Source organism: Nicotiana tomentosiformis, chromosome 3, assembly GCF_000390325.3.
Source record: "Nicotiana tomentosiformis chromosome 3, ASM39032v3, whole genome shotgun sequence".
Lineage (NCBI taxonomy): Eukaryota > Viridiplantae > Streptophyta > Magnoliopsida > Solanales > Solanaceae > Nicotiana > Nicotiana tomentosiformis.
In genome coordinates, this window is record NC_090814.1 from 55966027 (window position 1) to 55973957 (window position 7931).

A 7931-nucleotide genomic window follows, 5' to 3' on the forward strand; every position below is an offset into this window, starting at 1 on the left:
CTTTACTAGAGGTTAATAACCGTTTGTTAAATAAAAATGCAATTCCAGCAAGAGATTCTTCTTTCGATGATTTAAAAATTGAAGTTGAAAACCTAAAATGAGAGATCAAATCTCTTAAACAAAATCAAATGATTTGTGATCATAGGATTACTCAGATTGAGAAAATCAATTCTCCAGCTGAGAAATCTAATGATAAAAACAAAGGTATTTTTGAAAATAATATTGAAGAAAAACCTATTAGTTTTAATCCTAAACATGATATGTTTCTAGGAATGATGCAAATTATTACTGCTCATAAATGGTATATCAAATGTACTATTCTCATTGATAATAGTTTTTCAATTACAAACATTGCCATGATTGATAGTGGAGCAGATGTTAGCTGCATTCAGGAAGGTTTAGTACCTACGAAATATTTTCAAAAAACTTTTTAAAAAACTACTCATATGGTTAGATCTGTATCCGGACATGCTTTAGATATAAAGTATAAACTTCCTAATACGGGTATTTGTCAGAATAAAGTCTGTATTCCTCACTTCTTTTTCTTGGTAAAAAACCAGTTATACCCTCCAATTATACTTGGAACACCGTTTATTAACGCCGTTTATCCTTTTACTAGCATAGACTCGAAAGGTTTTACTGCTACTTATAAGGATAAAGAGATAAGTTATACTTTTGTTACAGATCCAGTAACTAGAGATATTAATGCTTTAATTAATATGAAGCAAAAACATGTTGATTCTTTACAATTAGAATTGTTTAGTATGAATATATTTGATACTTTAAATTCTACTAAAATACAAGAAAAAATCAAATTGATTTCTGAGCAGATTGCTGTTGATATCTGTGCAGAACATCCTAGTGCTTTTTGGAATCGAAAAAAGCATATTGTCACTCTTCCATATGAAGATAATTTCACTGAGGATGATATTCCTACTAAATCTCGACCTTGTCAGATGAATGCAAAATTGGTAGAATTTTGCAAAAAGAGATTGATCCCGTCTTTATAAGATCTTTCCAAAACTTTTATAAAAAGTGGTAAATATGTGGTTATAAACCAAGGAACAAAATACATAATTTGATTATGTAAAGCACAAGTTTCATAAAACTCTTGGGAAATATTATTTAAATCATCTTTACTATAAGTATCAAAAAACCAAGTTTTAAACTGGTTCCATTTATTAGTGAAAAATTCTTTTTGAATATAACCTCTAGCTTGTGACCCTGGACTAAAATCAATTTGGTGTGGAATCATTAAGTATCATTGGGGTCAAAATCCATCTCGGACACAGAAGGAATATCCTTATCAGAAATATTATCATTATCCTGAACAATATTTGTCTTGGGGGTTAATCTTAACCCTTTCAACAGGTTTATCACCTACTTTGGTAGAAATTGTGTGTAGAGATGCAGCACGATTTCTAGCTGGTCCATAGACTGGTTCAACAGGAGAAATGTGTTGAATATCAAGCAACAGTCTACGACTAGTAAAGGAATGTCTGTTATAACTAGAACTAATAGTAGGTAATAGTCTATTATTAGAAAATGACTGTCTACTATAAGTGGAACTATTATCGTCAAACTGAATGCAAATCCTACCATCCGAATTTTGAGTAATATGAGAATACTCAGTATTACTAACAGCATCAGTTATCTGACTGGGGGATATAACCGAATCCAAAGTCCATGTGGTTGGAAAATTAATTTTTTCCCACTTAATAGGTCTCCTCGTGGTGACCTTAGACTTTGCAAAATTCATTTCCACTAGAATAGTCTGATCAGATGTATCATATAATTTACATCTGGGGTTTAACGTAGATAGTAATTTAAAATAAATTCTATACGATAAACATATCAGTTCACAGGTTCAAGTGATGGGCGGTAATCCGCCATGCCTTCTCAATTAAATTAAAACAGAAATCACCGTTTGACCGGGAACTGGACTTGTTTCACACCTCACATCTGGCTTTTATATGCCTGGAAGGTTTCCACCAGTTAAAGATTTCTATTTTAACATATTTGAGAATTCTTAATCTAGCTAATTCAGTACCCTTATATTTAAAGACTGGCGGTAATCCGCACAATCAGTAAGGATAAGAATTGAAATATACTTGAATTTTATATATAGTTTAATGACTGTATGGAAGGTTAAAAACCTTTACTCAAGCAAGGGGTCTGTCATAATATAATACATACTTTTATTGAGCCCATGTGTCTAGCAGTTCTAACCGTGAAAGAAGATGCCCTTTTAACTCCTTTATCGGGCTGAGGTTCACGGCTGGCTAGACGGAGCCACTAAGGCAAAGCCAATAAGAGCAGTGTTATATCAGACTGTACCAACCATCTTGACACCAAGTCAAAACTCTATATATAAAACTCATTTATATTTTAATAGATGTCGTCGCTTTCATGGTGTATATAGGAGAGAAGTTAGATACTCAACATAGATATGAAGTCTCTTAGTCAGACATCGTCACGGCCAGAGAGGAGAGACTAGAAGAAAAGCTAAACAAAGAAAGACAGAAGTATGTACCTTTGTGGCCAAGAAGCAAGGCCCTGAAGATGAAGAACTGAAAACTTTTATTTACTTGTTCTTCTATTACAATCTACAAACTTCAAACTAACTCTTTACTTACACTTAGAGAGAGAGAGAGAGAGAGAGAGTTCTAGAGAGAGGGAGTCTTAACTTCTGCCTCTATAAAATGAACGAATGACTTCTATAAATAGAAAAAGAAAAAGAATCTATGAACAGTAAAAGTGGGTCCCCGTGGGTCCCTGTAACAGTGTTTCTACTGTTAAAACAGTGTATTTACTGTTGATGAACAGTGTATCTACTGTTTGAGTGGGTCCGGCGGCTTCACTATGCTGTAGGTCCGGCGGCTTCACTGTTTGAGTGGGGTCTAGCTGTTTCACTGTGCTGGTTTCTTTTCCGCTTTTTTCATTTTGCGGATGAATTCTTCTGTATCATGTAAGTCTTCTTCAGATAATATTCTTTCTGCTTCAATGGGCTGAGAATCTTCAGCAATATCATCGTTGCTTGTTTCACTTTGCATTGACGTATCTGACTTTTCATATTGATTAATGGAAGACAGTAAATTTCTTTTAACCTCTTCCAAGTAACTGTTAATCATCTCTGTTTTATCTCCTTCTTGAAAGGAGATCCTTCTGGCAATATGCCTCACTGAACTGTCATCAATTACCTCTTTCTGAGGTTTACTGGAATATTCTTGGATCTTCATCTCGATTGAATCCAAGAGCTCTTGACCATATAAGGTCTTTGTTTTGGGATCCTTCTTCATTAACTTGTCCCAAAAATTATTGTATAAAGTCCTATATAAGCAGGGGACTTGTTCTTCAGTGAATCCGACCTCCGGATTCCATTTGTGTATCCAAAGGATAGAAAATTCCAGAAAGAAATATATTTAGTTAAATTTTTTCTGGGTAGCAGATATGATCTGCGTGATATAGATCGTTAATAAAAGGAGAAATTTTTATCCATTCTTTGTATAACATGAGAAATGGATCTGGTAAAATCTTTATTGTTGGACCGTGGTATGACCACCAGTTTAGAAACCAATTAGGAATAGTTGTTGCAAATATCTTTGCACATACTTTTATAAATTAAGTATGTTTGTGTCTATCATTATTGTAGTATAATACTTTATTAAAAGCTTGGATATAATCCCAATAAGTAAAATTCATTTTATTTTTGTTAAGGCTTATCTGCCTTTCTTTCATTGTGGATATACCCCAGTCTTCAACAGATATAATCTGTTTAATTATAATCTTCGAGAAGTTATAAACGTTCTCGTCTGTGCTATACCCAGAAAAGTGCTAAAAATCTGCACTTCCAGTACTGGTTAGTATCGTTTCATAGTAGGAACGGGTTTTGTATGACTCACCCGGATAATATAACCCATTTATCAAATACCTTTGGAATATCTTCCATGGTTCTTCTTTTCTCTGAATGTCAGAATTTTCTAAGAGAAATATCATTTCTCTTTTTGGCACTTTCTCGTATGACTTGATATCATCATTGTCATCTTTAGTAATGGAAGCAAAAGTATTACTTTGCTTAACAGAAGTATCTTTCTGTTTTTGAGCAGTCAAATATGCCTGCAAATGTGCGTATAACGGACTATCTTCTGGAATATCTTCCAGATGGACGGATGGTCCAATCGATGATTCTTCTCTGAGAGATATCCTCTCATTGACTAAACTCCTTCTTCCCATTTGTATAACTGGGGAGTTTGATGAGGATCCGTATGACGATCCCGAAGGTGATGACCTTCCTTTGGCCTGTGGGGATGATCTTCCCCAACCTCTACCTCTTCCCCTACCCCAGGGGGGTTCCATCCTGCAAACATTCACGAGATAAGAAATCTGGCAGAGAATTATCACTTCCCTTTTTATATTGTATTTCAAAATCAAAAGGGGCTAATTGAGCCTGCCATCTTGCAAATATCATTTTCGAGGCATCATGTTTAAAATCTTTGTTAAACATATATTTAACAGATTGTGCGTCAGTTTATATCAAAAACTTTTGATTGTATAAATCGTCCTGAAATTTGAAAACACATTTTACTATGGTTAGCATTTCATGTGCCACAGTAGCGTATTTTCTCTGGGCTTCAGACCATTTACCAGAGTAAAATCTAATCAGATATTCATGTTTATTATTGGGATTAATTTGTTTTAAAATCCCTCCGTAACCAATATTAGACGCATCAGTCTCTATAATCTTTTGCCATGTAGGATTAGCAAGGGTTAAGCAAGGTAAAGATTTAACACGTTGCTTAATATTTTTTACTAAGGTAGTGTGACTATCAGTCCAAGGGTTTTTATAATTCTTTTTTAGCCTATCATATAAGGGGGCTAAATCACGTGACAAATCTTTATAAAAAGGTGAAATATAATTTAAACTTCCCAAAAATCTTTGTAACTGAGTTCTATCAGTAATAACATCGGGAAATTTTGAGGCGAAATCAATCGATCGTTGAATAGGAGTAATCTTCCCCTGACAAATATAATGTCCTAGGAATCGAATGTTAGTTTGAAATAAGCTCATTTTTTGTTTTGAGATTACCAAACCATTTTGTATAACAATTCTTTTGAAAATATCTAAATGCTTAATATGCATTTCAAGTGTTTTGGAAAATACCAAAATGTCATCGATATATACAATGACGAAGTCTAGATAAGGGTTGAAAATATCATTCATAATTTTTTGGAATTCTGAAGGGGCATTTTTTAAACCAAAAGGCATAACATTCCATTCATATTGCCCAAATGGAACATTAAAAGCAGTTCTATAAGTATGCTCTTTAAATATTTGAATCTGCCAATAACCAGATTTTAAATCAAATTTTGAAAATATATTGGCGTCATATAATCTAGACAATAAATCTCTTTTATTAGGAATAGGATACCTAACCCATTTCAAATATTTATTCAAGGGCTTATAATTAATGACTAATCTAGGAACACCACGTTCCTTTTCAGCTGCGTTATTAACATAAAAAGCTGTACAAGACCAAGGAGATTTTGAGGGTTTTATCAAACCCTTTGATAGCAGACTATTTGGAATATCTTCCATGGTTCTTCTTTTCTCTGAATGTCAGAATTTTCTAAGAGAAATATCATTTCTCTTTTTGGCACTTTCTCGTATGACTTGATATCATCATTGTCATCTTTAGTAATGGAAGCAAAAGTATTACTTTGCTTAACAGAAGTATCTTTCTGTTTTTGAGCAGTCAAATATGCCTGCAAATGTGCGTATAACGGACTATCTTCTGGAATATCTTCCAGATGGACGGATGGTCCAATCGATGATTCTTCTCTGAGAGATATCCTCTCATTGACTAAACTCCTTCTTCCCATTTGTATAACTGGGGAGTTTGATGAGGATCCGTATGACGATCCCGAAGGTGATGACCTTCCTTTGGACTGTGGGGATGATCTTCCCCAACCTCTACCTCTTCCCCTACCCCAGGGGGGTTCCATCCTGCAAATATTCACGAGATAAGAAATCTGGCAGAGAATTATCAATTCCCTTTTTATATTGTATTTCAAAATCAAAAGGGGCTAATTGAGCCTGCCATCTTGCAAATATCATTTTCGAGGCATCATGTTTAAAATCTTTGTTAAACATATATTTAACAGATTGTGCGTCAGTTTTTATCAAAAACTTTTGATTGTATAAATCGTCCTAAAATTTGAAAACAAATTTTACTATGGTGAACATTTCATGTGCCGCAGTAGCGTATTTTCTCTGGGCTTCAGACCATTTACCAGAGTAAAATCTAATCAGATATTCATGTTTATTATTGGGATTAATTTGTTTTAAAATCCCTCCGTAACCAATATTAGACGCATCAGTCTCTATAATCTTTTGCCATGTAGGATTAGCAAGGGTTAAGCAAGGTAAAGATTTAACACGTTGCTTAATATTTTTTACTAAGGTAGTGTGACTATCAGTCCAAGGGTTTTTATAATTCTTTTTTAGCCTATCATATAAAGGGGCTAAATCACGTGACAAATCTTTATAAAAAGGTGAAATATAATTTAAACTTCCCAAAAATCTTTGTAACTGAGTTCTATCAGTAATAACATCGGGAAATTTTGAGGCGAAATCAATCGATCGTTGAATAGAAGTAATCTTTCCCTGACTAATATAATGTCCTAGGAATCGAATGTTAGTTTGAAATAAGCTCATTTTTTGTTTTGAGATTACCAAACCATTTTGTATAACAATTCTTTTGAAAATATCTAAATGCTTAATATGCATTTCAAGTGTTTTGAAAAATACCAAAATGTCATCGATATATACAATGACGAAGTCTAGATAAGGGTTGAAAATATCATTCATAATTTTTTGGAATTCTGAAGGGGTATTTTTTAAACCAAAAGGCATAACATTCCATTCATATTGCCCAAATGGAACAGTAAAAGCAGTTCTATAAGTATGCTCTTTAAATATTTGAATCTGCCAATAACCAGATTTTAAATCAAAATTTGAAAATATATTGGCGTCATATAATCTAGACAATAAATCTCTTTTATTAGGAATAGGATACCTAACCCATTTCAAATATTTATTCAAGGGCTTATAACTAATGACTAATCTAGGAACACCACGTTCCTTTTCAGCTGCGTTATTAACATAAAAAGCTGTACAAGACCAAGGAGATTTTGAGGGTTTTATCAAACCCTTTGATAGCAGACTATCAATCTCTTTTTTGCAAAATTCTACCAATTTTGCATTCATCTGACAAGGTCGAGATTTAGTAGGAATATCATCCTCAGTGAAATTATCTTCATATGGAAGAGTGACAATATGCTTTTTTCGATTCCAAAAAGCACTAGGATGTTCTGCACAGATATCAACAGCAATCTGCTCAGAAATCAATTTGATTTTTTCTTGTATTTTAGTAGAATTTAAAGTATCAAATATATTCATACTAAACAATTCTAATTGTAAAGAATCAACATGTTTTTGCTTCATATTAATTAAAGCATTAATATCTCTAGTTACTGGATCTGTAACAAAAGTATAACTTATCTCTTTATTCTTATAAGTAGCAGTAAAACCTTTCGAGTCTATGCTAGTAAAAGGATAAACGGCGTTAATAAACGGTGTTCCAAGTATAATTGGAGGGTATAATTGGTTTTTTACCAAGAAAAAGAAGTGAGGAATACAGACTTTATTCTGACAAATACCCGTATTAGGAAGTTTATACTTTATATCTAAAGTATGTCCGGATGCAGATCTAACCATATGAGTAGTTTTTAAAAAATATTTCGTAGGTACTAAACCTTCCTGAATGCAGCTAACATCTGCTCCACTATCAATCATGACAATGTTTGTAATTGAGAAACTATTATCAATGAGTATAGTACATTTGATATACCATTTATGAGCAGTAATAATT